At 42.8% G+C, this 24,357-nt stretch overlaps 1 protein-coding gene across 9 annotated transcripts in view; it reads left to right on the top strand.

The window, feature by feature from the left end:
• The first annotated feature begins 4,366 nt into the window (after positions 1–4,366).
• The window catches only part of ZMYM2 (zinc finger MYM-type containing 2), a 126,693-nt gene continuing 106,702 nt past the window's right edge, over positions 4,367–24,357 (top strand). For 4 of the 9 annotated variants that reach the window (XM_050766725.1, XM_050766724.1, XM_050766723.1 and 1 more), the window contains exons 1-2: positions 4,367–4,498; positions 5,606–5,674. The gene's annotated coding sequence lies outside the window, so the exon portion shown is untranslated. The other 5 variants (XM_050766722.1, XM_050766726.1, XM_050766720.1 and 2 more) reach the window with 5 other exon arrangements.

Raw genomic sequence — 24,357 nt, 5'->3', positions numbered from 1 at the left:
ACTAACAATTTTTATTTAAAATTCTTATTTTTGAATCCTATGAGAAGCATCCTACCGAGTTGTACTTTATTTATATATCAATAAATAATATTAAACTGGTTTCAGTCTTTGTTCCTTCTCTCATAGAAAATTTTATTCACTGTTTCCATTGTTAAAATATTGTTTTGTTTTGTTTTGTTCATTTTGAAACAGGGTCTCACTCTTTTGCCCAGGCTGGAGTGTAGTGACACGATCTTAGCTCACTACAACCTCTGCCTCCCTGGTTCAAGCAATTCTCCCACTTTAGCCTCCTGAGTAGCTGGGGCTACAGGCATGCACCACCCTAAGTTTTGTATTTTTTGGTAGAGATGGGGTTTTACCATGTTGGCCAGGCTGGTCTCAAACTCCTGATCTCAAGTGATCCACCTACCTCGGCCTCCCAAAGTGCTGGGATTACAGACATGAGCCACTGTGCCCAGCCCCAAGACTGCTTGATTTAGTTACTGCAATTATTATTATTATTATTTGGATTATACAGTAGCATAGTATTGGTGGTAGAGATATCAATATAGTCCTAGTAGAATATTATAATTTTTTTCCTAATATTTCATTGAGTCAAGTATAAATGATAAAAACAACTAAAATTTACTGAGATCTATATTAAGTGAGGTGCGAGGTGCAAGTTTTTATACATGTGTGCTCGTTTCACCCCCTAAAAAACTCTATGAAAGAGGAATTATTATCTACATTTGACACATGATGAACCGATCAGAGGCTTAGAGAAGCTTACGCATGACTAAAAGCATCTAGCCACTTGCTAGTTGTGGGTAATGCCAGAATTCAGATGGGGGCAGTCTGGCTCTTTAAGCTGAGCCCAGAGTCAGTAATACTACATCTCAATAAATGGTGAGCTCTTGGTCTTCAAAATGCAATTAAACCTAACACTTTTGTATAACTTTCACAGCAGTTACTTGGTCCTTACAACAACTCTTTTTTTTGAGATGGAGTCTTGCTCTGTTGCCCAGGCTGGAGTGCAGTGGCAGTGCTCTCGGCTCACTGTAACCTCTGCCTCCTGGGTTCAAGTGATTCTCCTGCCTCAGCCTCCCGAGTAGCTGGGATTACAGGCGGGTGCCACCATGCCCAGTCACAACCACTCTTTATTACTTTATTTTACAAATAAGGAAATGGACTCAGAGAGAAGGTAACTTTCTGAGGTTCTGAGTGGCCAGATATTTGAAATACGAGTTTTTTGCTCATGTCTTGCAGTTGCCTCTTGGATGTCTGGTATGCTTTTTGACAGGTACAGAATAGATTCATACACACACACACAGTTTTAGTTGTGGATTTATTGAGATATAATTTACATATCATGCAATTCACTCATTTAAGGTATCCTGTTCAGAGGTTTTTAGTACATTCAGAGTTGTGCAATCATTTCAGTCAATTTTAGAACACTTGAGTCACTCCATCAAAAAACCTCGTAACTTTTAGCTACCATTTTCTACTCCCCACTTTTCCAGTTCTGGGCCACCAGTAATCTACTTTCTATCTCGGCCGGGCGCGGTGGCTCAAGCCTGGAATCCCAGCACTTTGGGAGGCCAAGACGGGCGGATCACGAGGTAAGGAAATCGAGACCATCCTGGCTAACACGGTGAAACCCCGTCTCTACTAAAAAAAATACAAAAAATTAGCCGGGCGTGGTGGGTGCCTGTAGTCCCAGCTACTCGGGAGACTGAGGCAGGAGAATGGCGGGAACCCGGGAGGCGGAGCTTGCAGTGAGCTGAGATCCGGCCACTGCACTCCAGCCTGGGCGACAGAGCGAGACTCCGTCTCAAAAAAAAAAAAAAAGAAAAAAAAAATCTACTTTCTATCTTTACAGATTTCCCTATTCTAGACATTTCCTGTAAATGGAATAAAATATTCAGTGGTCTTTTGTGTCTTGTTTATTCACTTAGCATAATGTCTTTAAGGTTTGTCCATGTTGTAGCGTATATCAGAACTTCACTCCTCTTTATGTCTGAATAATATTCCATTGTATGGATGTACCACATTTTGTTTATCCATTCATCAGTTGATGGACATTTTAGGGATGTTGGAAATTATGAATGCTGTTATGAACATTCAAACATTTATTTTTAAAATTACTTTTATGTAAAATTAAGTCTGCTTTTAACATTATGACAAATACTTTTTTCTCAGTTCTAAATTCTCAACGAAAATTCTCCCTGGTATCAGACTAGCAAACCAATGAACAGTTGCATGGACAAATGTACCTGAATGAACTAAAAAAGTGCATATAAATACCATAATTAGCACAGGTGCTCATTAGTTATATAAAACAGCAATAACACTAGGGAATTAGTAGCAGTATAGAGCTCCAACTGAACAGTACATGGCAACCCAATCTATCATTTAAGTTTATCACAGAGCTTATCTGGAAGTATGTCTACTTTACTCTTCTAAATATAAACTCAATGAGCTGAAGCTACTGCAATACGAGCTGGCAGCAGAAAAGGGATGGTGCAAGTTTTCACCAAATTATTACAATTTGGTAGTAGAGGATGTGTCTGTTTTGATGATAGTGGCTGTTTTTGTTGTGATGTTTCTGTTGTGATGATAGTTTTTCAGTCTAAGACAGCACTGTGTAATATAAAATCTTAAGAGGCTATTTTAGTGTATTTAAAACTAAAAAATTTTAGTTACAAGTTTCCTAAAAATTAGTGATACTTTTTGAAAAGCTGGTTCAAGTACATTTTATTAATTTTTTTCAATAGAAAAGAACAGTGTATTCAAGGTATTTAGTACAAGGTGGAAAGCCTACTTGATTTATTTTTCAATGAGTGACTGAATTCAACTTCTAGATTTCCTCTGTGAAGTTGCGTCTATTAGTTTAAACGTCAGTCTTTCATGGGTGATTAACTTCACTGAAAACTTCATGTTCATCAATATCGTGTTGAACTTGAAACTGTATTACCATACATCTGTTTATTAATAGGCAATGTTGTCAGATAATGGTGAAATGGAGAAGTCGCCCATCCATTTGGGTGGGAAAATAACCAACACCCTCAGTTGTAATCCCACTAAGAACCGCCAGGGCGAGAAGCAAGCGGCACCGCTTCCATCTTTACGTGAGTCTTGGAAATGGTTCAGCACCATGACGTCCGCCGAAGACGTAGGTGTAGACGAGGAACAAAAGAGAAGACCCCTCGTGGAGGTGGCCTGTGGGGCCCGCCCTCCCCGGGCGCCGTCGCCGTCTGTCCCTGACTCCGCTCCCCCGGGGGCCGCAGCGAGTGCGCCCCGCGATGGAGCGGGCTGTGGAGGGAGCCTCCATGGAGTCTCCATCAACAGTTGAGGACCAGGAGACGGTGGCAGGCGGTAGAGCGGCCTGGGCAGGGCCAGCGCCCCGGGCTGCGGAGCACAGGACGGCGGCGCCCAGGGACGCCCCAGGGCGAGCCTCGGCCCCTCCAGCCGGCGGGAGCCCAGCTCCAGGGGAGCCCGCAGCTCCCTCCATCTTGGTTGATGGAGGCGGGGAGCGGCGTCTGGGTCTCTCCACCGTCGTGCCCGTCCCCTACGGCCCCGCGGACGCAGACGCCAGCAGCCGGGGCTGTTCCCTTGGCCGAATGGCAGAGCCCAGTCGGGGCTTCCCGGGGACAAGTTTCCCGGCCCCACGGGGTTTGGTTTTTAGGGGGTCCCAAGTTCCCACAGTCGTGCCGACAAAATGGAGGACGTCGTCTCCTCCTGCTGCAGCCATGGCGGGAGGTGGGGGACTATTCCCCACGGGGCGCGGCGAGGGTGGAAGGGCCTCCACTGCCCCCAGCGCAGTCAGGGCTCCAGTTCGCCCGCGGCCCCGAAAGCCCACTCGGCCCCGCTCCAGCGCCTCCCCGGCCTCGCCCCTCGCAGGGGCCTTCAAGGAACTGGACAGGGAGGGCGATGGGGCATCGAGGCCGCGGCTCTCCTCGGGCAGGGGCGTTGGGAGCCGCTGCCGCGGCCTGGGCGCCCAGGCTCGGGCGAGGGCAGGCGGCCCCGCCGGAGTCTCCCGGGCTGTCTAGGTCCCGGAGAGCCCCGGGCCCTGAGGAGCCGAAGCGGGGTCGGTGCGGCGGGCAGCGAATCTCGGGCTCCTGACCCTGGCAGACCCGGTGGGTGGGGGCGGGGGACCGGCGGGGAGGGGACCCGGCCGGGAGTCGAGGGCCGGCGGAGGCGGGAGTGGAACGGCAGGGTCGGGGGAGTGGCCCGCACCTGACGGACAGCCCTTCGGACCACCCCACCGAGGGGGGGCCCTGAAGGACTGCCGTTGGAGCCAATGGGCAAGCCCGAGGCGCTCCGGCCCGCCTCCCCCGTCAGCCAATGAGCGCGCGGAGGGCGGGGCCTCCCCGGGCTCGGCCGCGCCGCCGCCTCCTCCGCCTCCTCCTCCTCACCAGCGCTAAAGCCGGGACTGGACCGAGCGGAGTTGTGCGTGTCGCCGAAGGGGGGTGGGCCGGGGGAGGGGAGGTTCGCTCCGCGGAGCCGCAGCCAGAACCGGGTGAGGCTTATCCCCGCTGTCTTTCCAGTCCGGGGCCGCCGAGAGTGGGGGTGGCTGGGAGCAGCGCAGCCTCCGGAGGAGGAGGCGGAGGCGGAGGCGACTAGGGAGGCGGAGATGGGTGAGGGCAGCCTCCGGAGCCTCCCACCGACCCGGGATTAATACCCCGCGGCGCGGCCGCCGTCGCCGCTGCCGCGTCGGGGCCTCGGGGGCAGCTCGGGGCTGCGCTCATGTCACAGGCGCCTTCGCGTGCGGCCCGAGGGGCTGGGAGAGTGCGGGCGAGGCCGGGAGGGCTGGGTGAGGCGGCCGCCAGCGGCGGGGGTCGCGGGGCCGGCGGGGCGGCGGGACGGCGGGGCGGGGGTGCCGGCCGCCCGGGGAGGTCGCGGGGCATTTTCCTTTCTCTCCTGCGGGGGGCGGGGGAGGGGCGCCCCGGCCGGGTCTCCGCGCTCGGGGCCGCGCTCCCACCCTGTCCGCCGGAGCCGAGGTCCCCAAGTTTTTCGGGGTGAGGGCTGCCGCCTCTGCCCCGCCGGGTCCCCTCCTTCGCTCTTCTCTTCCTCGGCGCTGCGCTGCGCGGCTCTTGCTCCGCACGTATTGTTTGGCTGGGTCTCTAATGGCGGACGGGGAGGCAGCGCTGCCGGTCGCCGACTGCAGGGGGGGGCAAACCTCGGGCCCAGGGCAACTGCTTGGGGCAAATGTGGGCGATATCGGCCCAGCGGTGACGCGAGCCGCCCCTTACCTCTGAATTGGTACTTGGAGTGACGGGGATGACGCTGGGTGGGCGAATTTAGGAGGGAATACAAATCCCTTGCTGGCGTCGAGGCAACGTTTTCCCTTCCCCCCTCCCTTCCCGGGAGCAGGCTCGGTGTCCTCAGGCCCCCTCCTTTCCAGATTTTGCCTTTCACATGGGTTTTGGCCCCAGATAGACATTTTGCGCTGTTTTGCCCCACTTACGCAGGAGGGGGCTATTGTGCGCGTGGTGGGGTAATAATAGAAGAACCGAACCTCCTTGACCTCTTATTCCCTTCTCTGCCTCCTTCTGGCAGAAAGGGTTGGTTTCTCCCACCAGGTTGTGTGTTCTTGATACATTTTTCTTTTTTCCTCCTGTCCCAGGACCAAGAATCGCCTTCAGCCCTGTCCGGTGCATCCTTGGCAGAAAGTGAGGAGGAAAACACCCCCATTGTGAGTCCCTTGCCCCTAATTTGTTGCTAATAGAGGACATTGTCAGGTTGTAGGGGTTCCGCTACGGGACCTGGCCCTCCCAGTTGTTTTGAGGGGGAGGAGCTTTCCCTTGGGTGGCAGCTGCCCCCAGGGCGAAGCCTGGGTAATGGCTGGTGAGGCAGCTGGGAGTGGGCGCTGCTGTTTCCACCGCTGCAGACATCGCTCCTGCTGCTGCAATACCAACCTCAGCAACCAGACGACGGGCTTCTGCAGCTGCTCACGTTACCGGGGAGGAGGGGTGGTGCGAAGGAGGGCATATTTCTGGTGCCCTCTAGAGTTCCAAAATGGGAATTAAAGTTATTTCTTGTTGAATGCTGTGCATGCAACCTTAACATTTTTTCTTCCTTAAACAATGGCTAATTGATTGAAGGAATTGGAAACATAGAAATAATCATTTATATTTTTGTTTATGCCTATTGGAAACGCAAATTTTGACACTTACGGTTCGTGAGTTGTTAGATCTTTTTTCATTTATTTGCTTACGAAAGGGATGGAGTCCACTCCTCTAGTGCTATCTTGCTCACCAAGTAGTAGGCTGATCAGTCCAGTGTACTGATCTAGTTACTTTCTTCGTTCCCCGTCTTCCGTGTTGATCATCTTTCACTTAGCGATCGTTTTTGAATGTGTTACCTGAGAATTATTTTATTTGTTGGTTTTAAGGCAACCATGTAATGTGCTGGAGAGGAAGATGAAGATAGCCAGTCATATTTTCCTTCAGGCAATTGAAACTAAACAAAGTATCTGAAGTCAGCACTCTGGATACATTATATCTCTGGAGCCCATTGACAGTTGATATTGTAACTTGTAGCTCCCTGTCAGAGTCAGAGATGAGTTATTTACGCTTAAGTATTCAGTCCACATGGTTTAAAAAATAGTTAATTGATAAGCGTTTGCTGAATATACATTGTGAAGGATGATGTGAGAATAGTAACTTGTATTAAATATACGTCGTTCTAGGCACAGCCCAGGACACTTTCTTTTAATCTTAGCAAGTAGCCCACAGGGTAATACGAATGGCATGTATTGAGCCCTTATTGTATGCTAGCCCGATTCTAAGTTTTTTTTTTTTTTTTTTTATGGAAACTTTAAATTTTACGTGTAAGAATAGTGTACTGACTCTCCATGTACCCATCATTCACATTCTAAAATTATCAATACGTGCCCGCACTAATTTTTAATGTATTAAGTAATTTAATTATCATGAAAACCCAGTGATGTTGATAACCACAGTTATCAATTAGATTTTTATACTGCCTTGTTTCAAAACTAACGGGCTGTTTGGATCAGAATTAACATAGTCTCTTTTTCCATGTGTCTGTACAATTTACAGTCTGTAATTGTTTTCTAAGTACTGCTAACTTGAATGACTATAACTTCTCTATATAGAGTTTGAAATTCATCTCAGGCGTCAGATCATTCAAATGTAGTGAATCAAGGTTAGATCTTTCAAATGGATGGAAGATGCTTATTGCTGCATATTTTCACAAAAGATTTACCTTTCTAGGATTTTTTTTCTTTGTTCTTATGTTGATAAGGGAAGCTTATTAATTGGTTATGTTTAATAGATATTTGGAGACGAGGAACATAAAAAATGTAAAATCAGTACTTTTCTGTAATGCCAATATATGTATACTAATTGGAAGCAGTGCTGCTTTTACATAACCAGAATGTGGTTCTTGTTTTGCTTAACAATTTAGCTTAGAATTGAACATTTCTTTACTTAAAAACAGCAACTAGTGATGCTGTTATGTGCTAGACAGTAAGATGAAGATAACCTGATGATTTTTAATTGGCCTTGACTAAATAAATACTTTTATTTTACAGTAGGAACATATGTGAGTGCTTTTAGATCTATTTACAAAGTATTTTGACAGTTAAAACTACTTTGAATATTTATGGCATCTTTCTTTGGTGCATCCTTAATAATATCTATTCCCTCTCACCTATCCTTTTAAACTGTTGGGAGAAAGATACAAAGTGGTCCCTGCTTTTCCATGGGCTGGGCTTTTGTATTTCATGTGGTGAGACAACCGTGAATCACTCAGGTATGACATATGAACATTTTAACTTCTGTGTGGATAGAGAGGTTATATTGCCTTTGAACAACAGCTTTTATTTTTCAGTTTTATTGTATTTTGCCCTTGTTTGAGGTACGGAGGTGTACAAACTTAATACATTTGAGACAAAGTGAATCTTTACCTTCAGTCAGATGCTCTGGTATTAATGTGATGGGAAGAATAGGTATGAAATGCTGAAACTCTGGTGTTAAAAGGCGTGGTATCATTAGAAATGTTATATTTTCTGTCTCTCTAGCATTAATATGTCTCCATCCCATTTGACAATATTGTTAATATATACATCATAATAAATGTCGTTTATTATAAGAAGACTGGGCTATTCAAGTTGCGTGTGATTTTTGTTTTCTGTTTTTTGTTTTTTTTTGAGATGGAGTTTCACTCTTATTGCCCAGGCTGGAGTGCAGTGACGGGAACTTGGCTCACTGCAACCTCCGCCTCCGGGTTCAAGTGATTCTCGTGCCTCAGCCTTCCAAGTAGCTGGGATTACAGGTGCGCGCCACCATGCCTGGCCAATTTTGTATTTTTAGTAGAAACAGGATTTCATCATGTTGGTCAGGCTGATCTCGAACTCCTGGCCTCAAGTGATTCGCCTGCCTCAGCCTCCCACAGTGCTGGGATTACAGGTGTGAGCCACCTCACCCAGCCTCTTTTTTTTGAGATGGAATCTCTCTCTGTCATCCAGGCTGGAGTGCAGTGGCGCGATGTCTGCTCGCTGCAACCTCCGCCTCCCGGGTTCAAGCATTCTCCTGCCTCAGCTTCCCAAGTAGCTGGGACTATAGGCACTTGCCACTACACCTGGCTAGTTTTGTATTTTTAGTAGAGATGGGGATTTTCAGTAGAGACAAGGTTTCGCCGTGTTGGCCAGACTGGTCTCGAACTCCTGAGCTCCGGTGATCCGCCCGCCTCAACCTCCCAAAGTGTTGGGATTACAGGCATGAGCCACCGTGCCGGCCTGCATGTGATTTTTTTTTTTTTTAAGCGAATGCAAGGAGAGCCCAAACTCGAGTGTTTTCTCTCATTGGATTCGCAAATAGTATTTTATGTAGGGCATTTCAATTTAGGGAAGAAATAAATTGCTTTGACTTCCTGCATTTTCCTCCTTTAAAAACACTTCAGTTGGTTAATTTTCTTATATACCTGTCAAAGCGCAGAAGTGAACAGGACTTTTGAAGTATTCAGATCAAAAAGTTCTTTTTTTTTTTTTTGAGACGGAGTCTCGCTCTGCCGCCCAGGCTGGAGTGCAGTGGCCAGATCTCGGCTCACTGCAAGCTCCGCCTCCCGGGTTCACGCCATTCTCCTGCCTCAGCCTCCCGAGTAGCTGGGACTACAGGCGCCCGCCACCTCGCCCGGCTAGTTTTTTGTATTTTTTAGTAGAGACGGGGTTTCACCGTGTCAGCCAGGATGGTCTCGATCTCCTGACCTCGTGATCCGCCCGTCTCGGCCTCCCAAAATGCTGGGATTACAGGCTTGAGCCACCGCGCCCGGCCCCAGATCAAAAAGTTCTAATGCAGGTCTCCAATATATAAGACTTACAAAGCTGTCAATGAGAAAAATTGCTGTTGGATAAATCCATGAATTTGAGTGCAGCAATCTGAGTAACAGTTGCAGCTTATTTTCATATTTTATTTTGGTTGTATATCAGCAAGAATTTTTTATGTAGTTGGAGTTGCCCATTTTTATATTTGCAACCTGGTTTTTTAAATGAAGTCACTTTGTAGTCTTAGATGTCTTTTACTAAAATAGACATATGAAAAGGATCTTTATGGTCATCACCAAATGCTTGGCAACAAGATGAGTTCATCATTTTAAAATGTGTTGGATTATAACACATTTGAATATATCTGTTGTTTTCGTGCATATTTTAAGATATATTAATTTTTTTTGAATTGAGCTTTACACAGTACTTGAAGCACTTCTGTGGAGCTGCAGAATGAATTTTCGTAAACATTTTTAAACTTTTTATTAAAGAGTTTAAAAAATGATGTGCAGAGAGGTTAGCAGAATCACTTGATTAGTATGACTTTGGGATTTGTTCTTAGTACTGTTTTATTTTTAACTTTATAACAGTCCATTGAAAATTAGAAGTAATAAATTTTAAGAAAAATTAATGCTCTTTAATTTGAAAGAAGGGTATAGCTATTGAGTTTTATTTTTACTGATTTGATTAGTGTTCTGTAGGTATTCGTGTTTGCTATTTCAAGAAATGACGTAAGAGTAAACTGGTTGGCCGAGCTCAGTGGCTCACGCCTGTAATCCCAGCTTTGGGAGACTGAGGTGGGTGGATCACCTGAGGTCAGGAGTTCGAGACCAACCTGGCCAACGTGGTGAAACCCTCTCTCTACTAAAAATACAAAGATTAGCCAGGCATGGTGGTGGGCATCTGTAACGCCAGCTACTCAGGAAGCTGAGGTAGGAGAATCACTTGAAACTGGGAGGTGGAGTTTGCAGTGAGCCAAGATTGCACCACTGCATTCCAGCCTGGGCGATAGAGTGAGAGACTGTCAAAAAAAAAAGAGTAAACTGATTATTCACAGAAATAGGTAATGCATGTTTAATAGGTCGGTTTTTTGTAGAGACAGGGACCCGCTTTGTTGTCTCCTGGACTCCTGGACTCAAGCGATCTTCCTACCTTGGCCTCCCAAAGTGTTAGGATTATAGGTGTAAGCCACCATGCCTAGCCAGTAGGTTGGGTTTTTTAAACTTTCGCACACTTATATTTTATTAATATAAGTTATCGTCTTGTTTTTGTTTATTCTTAATTTAGATCCTTCTCTTTAATGTCAATAGGCTGCCAAGGATTAGGTTTTTCTCTCTTTTCCAGAGGGTTCCAGATTTTTTTTTTCTCTCTAGTGTTTTGCATTAAACTTATTTCTCTCTAACCATGCATTTAGATTGGATAAGAAAAATACATAGCTATTTTAAGTAACATTGGGATGCACAGTTAGAAGTTGCAGACAGAATAATATTTGTAAAATGTGACTATAATACAGTGAGACAAATTCTTTTTTTTTTTTTTTTTTTTTTTTTTGAGACGGAGTCTTGCTCTGTCGCCCAGGCTGGAGTGCAGTGGCTGGATCTCGGCTCACTGCAAGCTCCGCCTCCCGGGTTCACGCCATTCTCCTGCCTCAGCCTCCCGAGTAGCTGGGACTACAGGCACCCGCCACCTCGCCCGGTTAGTTTTTTGTACTTTTTAGTAGAGACGGGGTTTCACCGTGTTAGCCAGGATGGTCTCGATCTCCTGACCTCGTGATCCGCCCGTCTCGGCCTCCCAAAGTGCTGGGATTACAGGCTTGAGCCACCGCGCCCGGCCGACAAATTCTTTTTACTTTATAGCAATGCATGTATATATTACTCTCTGCCATAGTCACCTAGATACCGTCTCTGGACTTACTAGTGTAAGAATTGACAACTAAATTTTTGGGTTTTGTTACTTAACATTAAAAAACGACTTTTTCTTCTAATACTGGAATAGTTTTATAATCATTCCTTCCAAAGAGGTATGTCTTTTGCGTAGGCAGAGTAGTGTTTCTTGGAATATCAAGTTGGACTAGACAGAATGTTCAGGGTAATAATCAGGGGACTGATTCAACAAATTGGATATTACAACACCTGTTATATATTAAATAGTCATAAAAGATGTGTTCTGTTAATTGTGGGCTGGCAGTTTCTTTGGCTCTGCTTGGAAGAGCATTTCATCTAGACTTAGTGAATTTTGTTTCTAGTTCTATAGAACTAAGGAAAGGTTTGGGTGGAAGTGAAAATATAAGTTAAATGAAAATTTTAGTTTATCCTCCTGTTTAGATTTGTACTTTTTTTCGTTCCAGGCTTGTCATATCTTATTTTAATCATTTTAATTATTTCTGGCCCTGATATGGTATCTGAATTCTTTTTTTTTTTTTTTTTTTTTTGAAATGGAGTCTTGCTCTGCGGCCTAGACCAGAGTGCAGTAGCATGATCTCAGCTCACTGCAACCTCCGCCTCCTGGGTTCAATTTCAAGCAATTCTCCTGCCTCAGCCTCCTGCGTAGCTGGGATTACAAGTGTGCACCACCACGCCTGGCTAATTTTTGTATTTTTAGTAGATACAGGGTTTCACCATGTTGGCCAGCTGGTTTTGAACTCCTGAACTCAAGTAATCCACCTGCCTGGGCCTGCCAAAGTGCTGCGATTATAGGTGTGAGCCACCGCACCAGGCCTGAATTCTTATATAATTCTATATTTGCTTCTTGTTGTTTTTTTTTATTTTTGAGACGGAGTTTCTCTCTTGTTGCCCAGGCTTTGGAGTGCAATGGTGCAATCTCAGCTCAACGCAACCTCTGCCTCCCAGGTTCAAGTGGTTCTCGTGCCTCAGCCTCCCGAGTAGCTGGGATTGCAGGCATGAGCTGCCCGCCTGGCTAATTTTGTATTTTTAGTAGAGATGGGGTTTCTCCATGTTGGTGAGGCTGGTCTTGAACTCCCGACCTCAGGGGATCTACCCGCCTCAGCCTCCCAAAGTGCTGGGATTACAGGTGTGAACCACTGCCTAGGCCTGAATTCTTTTATGTCTATAATTCTTTTTTTTTTTTTTTGGATACAGAGGTTTGCTCTTGTTGCCTAGGCTGGAGTGCAGTGGCACAATCAGGGCTCACCGCAGCCTCCACCTCCCGGGTTCAAGCGATTGTCCTGCCTCACCCTCCTGAGTAGCTGGGATTACAGGCATGCGCCACCACGGTGGGCTAATTTTGTATTTTTAGTAGAGACGGGGTTTCTCCATTTTGGTCAGGCTGGTCTTGAACTCCCAACCTCAAGTGATCTGCCTGCCTTGGCCTCCTAAAGTGCTGGGATTATGGGCGTGAGCCACCGTGCCCAACCTGCTTGTTTTTTTACATAATGAAAAATTTGCACTTGTTTTAATTAGTTATAGGAAAATCATTATTATAAAAATTTAACAAGTTTTAGCTTTATAACTTTACTATGAATATTGTCTCACTTTATTTTGATTTTTGTCTGTCTTTTTTTTTTTTTTTTTTTTTTTTGAGACGGAATCTCGCTCTGTTCCCTAGGCTGGAGTGCAGTGGCCGGATCTCAGCTCACTGCAAGCTCCGCCTTCCGGGTTCACACCATTCTCCTGCCTCAACCTCCCGAGTAGCTGGGGCTATAGGCGCCCGCCGCCTCGCCCGGCTAGTTTTTTGTATTTTTTAGTAGAGACGGGGTTTCACTGTGTTAGCCAGGATAGTCTCGATCTCCTGACCCAGTGATCCGCCCGCCTCAGCCTCCCAAAGTGCTGGGATTACAGGCTTGAGCCACCGCGCCCGGCCTGTCTGTCTTAATATTGTATAGTCCTGTTTCTTAGCCAAATAAGTGTTAACTCCTGCCGGGGAAGTCATTCCATCCTGTGTCTCTGTACGGTTTTACGTTGCTTATAGAAGAGAAGCTTCTGTTCCAGTTAGTCTCTCTTCCATGACACAGACTCCTGACTTCTGTTATTTCATGTTCTCTTTATTTGTATATCACATTGTCCTTTTTTTAAGGACCTTACTCTTCTCTTTTCATTCAGTCTTTCTTCTGGACTTACCTGTTCATTTGTCTTCCTTTTCCTAACTCCTTTTGCTTTTTTTTAAAAAAAAGGATCGCAGTATCTAATAGCATCCTATATAAAAGTCTGATTATACTTTGCTTTTAGGGGGTACGTTTCCAAATTATAATAAACCTGTGTATTTGGTGAGATCATGATATGTGAGTGTGGTTATAGAGATATATAAGGGCCTCACATGGAAAGGGAACTAGTGAGTACTAACAGAAGATTGGAAGGATAGCGACTTAATTTTGCAGATTTTCTGCCAAAAAAAGCCATTTTTCTCATTGTAGCATGACATGAGTTGGAGTCATACCGATTCAGGCTTAAATCTGCCCTGCTCATGAAGGGAGTTTTGGGGTAATAGAGTGTTCTAGAAAACTGGATTGTGGTGATTGTTGCATAAGTATATACATTTAATACATTTGTCAAACCCTTCACTTAAGTAAATTTTACTACATGTATATTATGCTTTAATATAACTATTAAAAACAATTTTGCTCCAGTATTTACCAGTTTGTGATATCAGGCAAGTCATGTAACCTCTGAACTGTAGTTCAGTCAGTTAACAAATGAGTATGGTAATGCCTGGTTTCCTGAGATTGTCGAGGTGAGGACTAAAAATAATACAGGGTATGCAGCTGGCATAGTAGGTGCTCAGTTAATAGCAGCTACAATTCTTAAACTGTCTGTCTGTATGGACCAAACATAATGAATTTGCTGCCACCACCTGGTATGGTAAACTTACTGTGTGCTCATCTGGTAATGACTAGAAGAGTTTCTTTCTCTTCACCAACTTCCCTCTTCTGGCTTTTTCATTGGTCTGCAGTGCTTTATCTTCCATCGAGATAAAAATGGTTTATCCTCCAGAATCTCTGCATCTTTTTCTAATGATTTCTTCTTTTCCCTATACTTTTAGAAAGAAATCCACTGTCTGATCTGCACTATCAACAATATAACAAATCTGCTCTTTTGAGGTCACTGGCTACCTATTTGCCAAATCTTTTAACTGTTTCTTTTGGTCTTAATTCTGTAACATTTAAAATTTTTACCTCCGGGGCTTAGTGTGGTCTCATAGTTATGACCACCTCCTTCACTTTCCCTCACTAGACTTTCTTTTTTTTCAGTTTTACTCTTCTTGCTCAAGCTGGAGCACAATGGTGTGATCTTGGTCCACTGCAACTTCCACTTCCCAGGTTCAAGCGATTCTCCTGCCTCAGCCTCTCGAGTAGCTGGGATTACAGGTGCGCGCCACCACGCCTGGCTAATTTTTTTTGTGTTTTCAGTAGAAACGGGGTTTAACCTTGTTAGCTAGGCTGGTCTCGAACTCCTGACCTCAGGTGATCTGCCCACCTCGGCCTCCCAAAGTGCTGGGAACACAGGCGTGAGCCAGCGCGCCCGGCCACCCCTCACTAGACTTTCTAATGTTGAGACCTTTAAGTGTCCTTTACTGTCATCTTTAGCTCTCTCTTATTTTGCTTTTAACTTTCACCTTAGTCTGTTAGAAAATGGAATTATTTACAAGGCAATTTCTTCCTATTCTTGATTCCAGTGTAGCTAGATTAATTTTTCCTAAAGCTCAGTCTGATGACATCGCTTATTTTGCAAAAACTTGAGAAATTTCTGTTGGCATGTGAAATAAAATAAAAATTAAGCCTGGACTTAACCCTTAAAAATAAAAAATTAAGTAGGAAGTGTGTTATGTGTGTTTTTCATGTAAGTTCTCACTGTTCAGTTTAGAGAGTCATGTAAGTGAGTAAATATAAACAAAATGTAAAACAAAGTGTAATAGGTAGTAAACAGAAATGAATGAATATATGCTTATCAAAAAGGACATTTCTTAATATTTTGGTTATAAAAATAAAACATTCCCTTAAAATCTTTAGGCAGTAAAAAATATATGTGACATAGAAAATGAGAATTCCTGCCTAATTCCATTCTCCTTGAGACCAGTGTTTAAACTTTAAAATGTATTCTTATGATTTTCCATCTGGTCATCACACTAATAATTTGCATATATACTGTTCCTGTCAACAATGGGCATACATCAAAGTCTGACATCCTTGTTTTCCTTTCCCTGTCCTTAGGTTGCAGAAGTCTTTAGCTGATTGTTTGAATTCTAGTGGTCAGTTTATTAGACCCAGTTCACTAGTCTTAGTTCTAGCAGATGGGAAGATAATGTGGTATAATGAAAGGTATGTGAACTTTTTAGGTACAAACTTTGTGTGTGCCACCTACAGCTGTATGCCATAGGAGATTTACTTGATTGTACAGAGTAATTTACTCAACTGCAAAATGGGATCATAATATAGTATAAGGTCTTTTCAAGGAACTTGTGATGAGAGTGCTGTCAAGCATGTTTTTCATAATTGGTAGTTATTGTGTGAGATGTATGATGAAATTTAGAGGCAAAAGTATAACTCAAGGTATGAAGGAAGGGATTGAATAAAAGAGATCAGCAAAATAGACTATTGAGGACTGCCTTCTTTAATTAAGATTTGTTGAAGGTTGCCTTCTTTGCTTCAGGCTCACTTTATTTACTAGATAATTTAAAAAATAAAAGCTATTGTAAGTGATAAGATTTTTTATTTTCTGAGATTTGTCTAATAAGGAAATTCTTATGCTCCATGCTGTGTATGCCTTTCACTTTGTTTTTTCTTTTTTAAAGCAATCAGTGAAACATTTGAACATATCAAGAAAAAATGCTGGTTAAAAAAGAGTTTTGAGTCTTATGAAACAGAGGCAAGAGATTTTTACTTAGTAATAGTCTGTATTAGAGAAATAGATTCTTAGTACCTGAAGTCTACCTTATTGGATCTGTGGTCTCATTTGCTTATTGATGCAAGTATTGTTGTTTCTTTAGGTTAGATGAGGTCTTAATCATGGAACATTTGAAGTCACGTAAAGAAGGTAATGTTTTTTTAAAAAGCCCTCTACTCCATCTGTTTAAACGTTACGGGAAATTTGTTATGGAAAACAGTCGTTACACTACATCATAGATTTGGAATACCAACAAGTGGTCATAAGAATAAATGAATGTTTGATGATTTGTTTCCAAATTAACGTGTGTAGTTGAAGTTTATTTGTGCAGTTGTAGTTTTTAAACTATGTTTGGAGGAGGAAGTATGGGTTTATTTAACTTCTCTGGTAAAGGGGATCACAGGGATAGGGTATGATAACCTTTCATTAGGAACTAAAATCAGGTCATGTTACTACTAACTGTACTTACGTAGATGAATATAGAAGTAAAAAAAATTAGGACCAATGACAAAGGATAGAGATAATTATGTTTTAGCTTGTTTCATTTTTTGAGGGAGTTATTCTAATTTTCCATTTTATAACAGGGAAATGGGCTTGGGGGTGAAGTGATTGTCCTATGCACACAAGAAGAGAGAGCGCCAGAATTCACTGTGGGTCAGGGAGAAGTGAAAAACCCGTCCCCCACACCCCGCAAAACAGGCATCTTCAAATCCCAGAAAGGTTATTTGTTAAAGAGAAATATTCATTCAGTAAATATTTATTGGCCAGGCTTTTATTAAGTTCAAGGATACAGTAAGAGGCAATAAGAGCGTAGGTCTTTGCCTTCATGGACCATGCAGTCTTCTGGGGGTTACAGATTACAGATCAACAAACATAACTGCAAATTGGATAAATGCAGCTGAGGAAATGAGTATGATCTGAGAGTGCAGCAGGAGACACCTAATTGAGACCAGCGATGGATTAGTGGATGGTTGACACAGGAGAATCTTTCTTTGAGAGAGTGACCCTTAAGCAGAGAATAGATGGAAGCGTGAAAAGGAGTCTTTCAGGCAGAGGAAGATCCTGAGGTGAGGAGCTTGAACTCTTCCACAGCCTGAAGGAAGGCTTAGTTTAGTTTAGCTGAAGCTTAATGAGCAAGGTGGGGAAAAGTAGGGCTGAAAGTGAACCTAGATTTCACTTAGGTAGGGATCAAATCAGACAGAAATATTACATACAGGTAAGGGGAGGAATTGTAAGCTTTCTGCTAAGTATACTGAAAAGCCATGTAAGAAGTGAATGTTGCAGTCTGATTTCATTTTTAGTTTATATATTTATTTTTTTTTGAGATGGAGTTTAGCTCTTGTTGCCCAGGCTGGAGTGCAATGGTGTGATCTTGGCTTACTACAACCTCCGCCTCTGGGGTTCAAGCGATTCTCCTGTCTCAGCCTCCCAGGTAACTGGGATTACAGGCATGTGCCACCACACCAGGCTAATTTTGTATTTTTAATAGAGGCGGGGTTTCTCCATGTTGGTCAGGCTGGTCTTGAACTCCTGCTCTCAGGTGATCTGCCTGCCTCAGCCTCACAAGGTGTTGAGATTACAGGCGTGAGTCACCATGCCCGGCCGATTCATTTTTAAGAAGATCTTTAGATATTCTGGGGAATATCGTACGTAATGTCAGTATCCCAGCAGAAAAATGATGGACTTCTCGGGCAAGAAGGATAGTAGTAGAGATGGGTAAAAGTGGACAATTTTGAGATTTATTTTGGAGTAGGATAAACACTTGATGATGGCAGTCTGTAGGGGAAGAAAGGAGAAAGAATTAAGAATGACCTCCGGGTTTGTATTATTGAGTCACTAGACACAAAACATGGTGAAATGACAAAAACTGGAAGAGGTACAGATAAAAGGGGATAGAGCAAGTTAAAAAAAAAAAAAAACCAACCTAGATGTAGAGAGTAAGCAGTTTGGAGTTTTGAAATATCTTGATTGAGATAAAGTAAGGAGTTTAGGGGTATTACGGTATTATTTTAAATCATGGGAATGGATGAGATTCCCAAAGAAAGTTAAAATTACTTGAAAGTACCTTGTAGTTAAATTTTGGTCCTATGGGAGAGAAGAAATTTTTTCTTACCTCTAGAAATTCTACACGCTAGAGATCTCTGAATGAAATAATTGATTTATTCATTTGTTTATTAGATCAAAGGAATTTTTGTTTAGACTGTGTCATAACCCTTGAATGGATTTTTAGTAGCTGAGTACTTGAATTAAATGGTTCCTATCATCTTCTAAAGCCAGACTAGCTTTGTTTTAGGTATCTAATAAAGATTACAGGCGTTAGCCACCGCGTCCAGCTACAAGTGTATATATTTATGGAATCTTTTTTTGCTATGTAAATTTTTTCATGTAATGGAGAAATCCATTTTATTATTGCAAGAAATAGGAATAACTGTAACAAGAAGTATGCAAGACTTTAATGAAGGAAACTGTAAAACAATACCGTAGGGGGGCCAGGCGTGGTGGCTCCTGCCTGTAATCCCAGCACTTTGGGAGGCCGAGGCAGGTGAATCTCCTGAGGTCAAGAGTTCAAGACCAGCCTGGCCAACATGGTGAAACCCCATTTCTACTAAAAATACAAAAATTAGCTGGGCGTGGTGGCACATGCTTGTAGTCCCAGCTACTCAAGAGGGTGAGGCAGAAGAATTGCCTGAACTCGGGAGGCAGAGGTTGCAGTGATCCAAGATCACGCCACTGCACTCCAGGATGGGTGACAGAGCAAGACTTCATCTCAAAAAACAAACAGAAAAAAAACCCAACACAATACCATAGGGCGAGCTTATCCAGCCTGCGACCCACAGGTCCCAAGCTGCCTAGAGGTCTTTGAATGTGGCTCAACACAAATTTGTATACCTTCTTAAAACATTGTGAGTTTTTTTTTTTGCAATTTTTGTTGTTGTTTGCTCATCAGTTATCATTAATGTGAGCGTATTTTATGTGTGGCCCAAGACAGGTTCTTTCAGTGTGGCCCAGGGAAGCCAAAAGGTTGGACACCCTTACCATAGGGCGTATAAGAAAACTTTACATGGAAAGATGTGCCAGTGTCTGAATGGGAAGACTTCTGTAATGTAAAAAAGTTTAATTTGTCTCTGGATTAATCTCTTAAATTCAGTGAAACCCTAATCAAATTCTAGTATATTTGCATATGATACCGACTTTAAAAGGTAGAAGAGGATAAACAGTGAGAAGGAAAACTCACTTTTCTTCCTTCTGATTCATCTACACAATTTTCTTCCCTAGAGGCAAACCACTCTTGTCATTTTCTTGGGCATTTATCCAGAGATGCTGTGTGTGGTGCATTTATGCATTGTTCTGTACCTTGCTGTTTATACTTAATTTATATGTGTGGTTGATCCTTATTAGCATGTAAATTCATTTAGAATGGCTTCATTGTTTCGAAGCGCTGCATAGTATTTTGTTGTATGTCTTTGTCATCATTTTATCCATTTGTGTTAAGAGATATTTGGATTGTTTAAATGTTTTGATTTTACCATGAATACCCTTCTATGTTTATTTATTTATTTATTTATTTATTTGAGATGGAGTCTTACTCTGTTACCTAGGCTGGAGTGCAGTGGTGCGATCTCGGCTCTCTGCAATCTCTTCCTTCTGGGTTCAAGCAATTCTCCTGCCTCAGCCTCCTGAGTAGCGGGGATTACAGGTGCCCACCACCACACCCGGCTAATTTTTGTGTTTTTAGTAGAGATGGGGTTTCACCACGTTGGCCAGGCTGGTCTCTAACTCCTGACCTCATGATCCACCCTCCTCGGCCTCCCAAAGTGCTGGGATTACAGGCGTGAGCCACTGTGCCTGGTCTGTTCTTTAAAATATGAGATAATGTATCTGTTGAATGGATGCCTACACGTGGAATTGCTTGGTCAAAGAAATATTTTTTTAGTTGCCCTCTATAGAGACTGTACCAGTTAACAGAATGGGAGTCTTGCTACATGGGATATTGTTAAGACTTGGTGGGCCTTTGTTAATATAAGAGAAAAGTGGTGGCCTTTCAGAATTTAAGTAGTATTTTTGTAGATACATATTTAAGAGTGATTTTTTGTGTATGTGAACTGTGTTTATTTTTTGTCCTTTATTCTATTTGATTGTTGGTTTATCTCATTGATTGTAGGAGCTCTTTGCCTTCATTTTATTACGAGATGACAAAAATTTTCTTTTCATAGGATATCATTGTTTTTGGTGTTTTTTCCCCCATATGGTGTCTTGTCTTTTCTAAAAAAAAAAAACAGTAAAGTATAGTAACATAAAATTGACTTTTTTTTTTTTAACCATTTTTAAGGGTCCACAATTTTGTGACATTAAGTACCTTCACAATTTCTTGTAAAAATCAACATTATCCAGAATATTTTCATCATCCCAAATAGCAACCATATTCATTAGCATTCCTTGTCTCCCCTCCCTCAAGCCCCTGGTAACTTCTGTTCTACGTTTTGTATCGAACTACCTCATGAATGGAATCACAATATTTGTCCTTTTGTGTCTGGCCTGCTTCACTTAGCATGTTTTCAGAGTTCATCTATGTTGTAGTATGTATCAGAATTTTATTCATTGTTAAAGCTGTATAATATTCCCCTGTATATGTTTATCAACATTTTATTTATCCATTCAATTTTTGTTGGACACTTAAGTTGTTTTTACCCTTTGACCGTTGTGAAAATGCTTCTGTGATCATTGTTGTACAAGTATCTACTTGAGTCATTGCTTTCAGTTATTTTGGGTTTGTATCTCAGTGAAATTGATAGGCCATAGATTAATATCCACATGTAACTTTGGGGAACCATTAAACTGTTTTCCACGGTGTGGTACCATTTACGTTTTTACCAGCAGTACACAAGCATTCCAATTTCCGAAGGTCTTTATCAGCACTTCTCTTCTTTTCTCTTTTTAAAAAACTTTTTCCTCCATTTTTAAAATGTATGTATGTATGTATGTATGTACAGCTGGAGTCTTGCTATATTGCCCAGGCTGGTCTTGAACTCCTGGCCACAATTGATTCTTTCACCTTGGCCTTCCAAAGCATTGGGATTACAGGTGTGAGCCACCACGCCTGACCTCCTTTTTTAGAAAAATAGCAATCCTGTGCTGGGTGCGGTGGCTCATGCCTGTAATCCCAGCACTTTGGGAGGCCGAGGTGGGGGATCACGAGGTCAAGAGATCGAGACCATCCTGCCCAACGTGGTGAAACCCTGTCTCTACTAAAAATACAAAAATCAACAGACGTGGTGGCGCGTGCCTGTAGTCCCGGTACTTGGCAGGCTGAGGCAGGAGAATCACTTGAACCCGGGAGGCGGAGGTTGCCGTGAACCAGGATTGTGCCACTGCACTCTTAGCCTGGCGACAGAGCAAGACCCACCTCAAAAAAAAAAAAAAATAGCAATCCTATTGCGTGTGAAATGGTACTTTATTTTTTATTTTAAATTGTAAAAAAACCATAAAATTACTATTTTCACCACTTTTAAGTGTTCAGCTCAATATTGTTAGATATATTCACATTGTCACACAGGAGAGCTCTAGACCTTTTTTATTTTGTAAAACCAAAACTCTACCTACTAAACAACAGTTCCCCAATTATCTCTTCCTCCAACCCCTGGTAACCACCATTTTACTTTCTGTTTATGAAATTTGACTACTTTAGATATTTCATATAGGTGGAATCCTGCAGTATTTGTCTTTTTGTGATTGGCTGTTTTCAGGTAGTGTGATGTCCTCATGGTTCTATGTTACAGCGTGTGTCAGAATTTTCGTCCCTGTAGAGGTCTGTTGTATGTCTGTGTCTTTTAGGTCTAAGTAGTTGATGGTAGTTGATGGTGTTGTTTAAGCCCCTTCCGTTTCCTTACTGATCTTCTGTTTGGTGGTTCTATCCATTTTTGAAAGGGTATAATGAAGTCTCCAGCTATTATCATAGAGTTTTGTGTCTCTCTCTCTCTCCTTTTAATTCTGGTAATTTTTGCTTTAATATATTTTGGGGCTTAGTTGTTAGGTATCTATGTTTGGAACTGCTGTATCTTCTTGCTAGAATGAACCTTTCATCAATATATAATGTCCTTTGTCTCTTATAACCTTTTTTGATTTAAATTTAATTTCTGATTAGTATAGCCACTCCAGTTCTCGTTTGGTTAGTATTTGCGTATATTAGGTTTTCTATCCTAGCAGAAAATAGTACTCAGCTATTCTATATCTTTGTATCTGAAGTGAATCTTTTTCTTTAAATTGAGATGGGATGTCGCTTTGTTGCCCAGGTTGGTCTCAAACTCCTAGGCTTAGGTGATCCTCCTGCTTTGGGCTCCCAAAGTGTTGGGATTACAGGTGTAAACCATGTTGCCTGGCCCTAAAGTGAATCTTTTGTAGACAGCATATAGATGGATAGTGTTTTTAAAAATTCAGTCTGCCAGTGTATCTTTTATTATAATTTAAAACATTTATATCTAAGGTAAGTCTTCATAAGGATTTACCTCTGCCATTTTGCTGTTTTGTGCATGTCTTACGTTTTTTCCTTTCCATTTCTTTTGAGACAGTGTCTCGCTTTGTTGCCCAGGTGGAGTGCAGTGGTGCAATCTCGGCTCACTGCAACCTCCACCTCCCTAGTTCACGCAATTCTCCTGCCTCAGCCTCCCGAGTAGCCGGGACCACAGGCGCCGCCACCACGCCTGGCTAAGTTTTTTGTAGTTTTAGTAGAGACGGGGTTTCACTGTGTTAGCCGGGATGGTCTCGATTCCTGACCTCGTGATCCATTCTCCTTGGCCTCCCAAAGTGCTGGGATTACAGGCGTGAGCCACTGCGCCCAGCCAACCATTTCTGTTTCTTTTATTATTGCTTTTTATATTAAATTTTTCTCTAGTGTACCATTTGATTTCCTTCTTTTCTATGTATTTTAAAAATTGTTTTTTTGTTTTTTTTTTGAGACGGAGTCTCGCTCTGTCGCCCAGGCTGGAGTGCAGTGGTGCCATCTTGGCTCACTGCAAGCTCCGCCTCCCAGGTTCCCGCCATTCTCCTGCCTCAGCCTCCCAAGTACCTGGGACTACAGGCGTGCACCACCACGCCTGGCTAAGTTTTTTGTATTTTTAGTAGAGACGGGGTTTCACCGTGTTAGGCAGGATGGTCTCAAACTCCTGACCTTGTGATCATCCCGCCTTGGCCTCCCAAAGTTCTGGGATTACAGGTGTAAGCCACTGTGCCCAGCCTATAAGTATTTTTTAAATGGTTACCTTGGGGATTAAAATAGCCATCTTAAATTTATAATAACGTATTGCAAATAATTTGGTTTCAGAAGTATGCAAACACTCTGCTGTTCTTCCTTTGTGTTATTGTTGTCATAGATCACATCTGTATATATTGTGTGCTTATTAATATAAATTTAAAATTACTGTTTTTTGGGATTTTTTGTTTTTGAGACGAAGTTTCGCTCTTGTTGCCCAGGCTGGAATGCAATGGTGCAATCTTGGCTCACCGCAAACTCCGCCTCCTGGGTTCAAGTGATTCTCCTGCCTTAGCCTCTGGAGTAGCTGGGATTACAGGCATGCGCCACCACGCCTGGCTAATTTTGTATTTTTAGTAGAGATGGGGTTTCTCCATGTTGGTCAGGCTGTTCTCAACCTCCCGACCTCAGTTGATCTGCCTGCCTTGGCGTCCCAAAGTGCTGGGATTATGGGCGTGAGCCACCGTGCCCAGCCTAAAATTACTGTTTTATGCCTTTATCTTTTACATCATATGAAAAAATTAATTATAAACCTAAAGTACATTACCACTGACTTTTCTGTTATCTCATTAGTTACCTTCACTCATATTCTTTATTTCTTCTTACCATGTTGAGTTACTGTTCAGTGTTTTATCGTTTTTGCTGGAAGAACTCTCTCAGCATTTCATGTTGGGCAGGTCTGCAGGAAATGAACTTCTTTCTGCTTTTGCTTATTTGGAAATATCTTAGGTTCTCCGTATTTTTGGAGGGATTTTTTGCTGCATATAGAATTCTTGGCTGACAGATTTTTTCCCCCCTCTTTCTGTTAGCACTTTAAATGTCGTCCCACTGACTTCTGGCTTCTAATGGTTTCTGATGAAAAATACGCTGGTAATCTAAATGATCTAATGAGGATCCCTTGAACCAGATGAGTCTCTTCTCTCTTGCTGCTTTCAGAATTTCTGCTCTTTTTGAGGTCCACAATGTGTCTTGACATGGATATCTTTGAGTTTATCCTGCTTTTGGAG

This window comes from Macaca thibetana, chromosome 17 (assembly GCF_024542745.1).
Source record: "Macaca thibetana thibetana isolate TM-01 chromosome 17, ASM2454274v1, whole genome shotgun sequence".
NCBI classification, from domain to species: domain Eukaryota; kingdom Metazoa; phylum Chordata; class Mammalia; order Primates; family Cercopithecidae; genus Macaca; species Macaca thibetana.
Note: the sequence above shows the minus strand (reverse complement) of the source record. Positions and strands in the feature narration are given on the sequence as shown.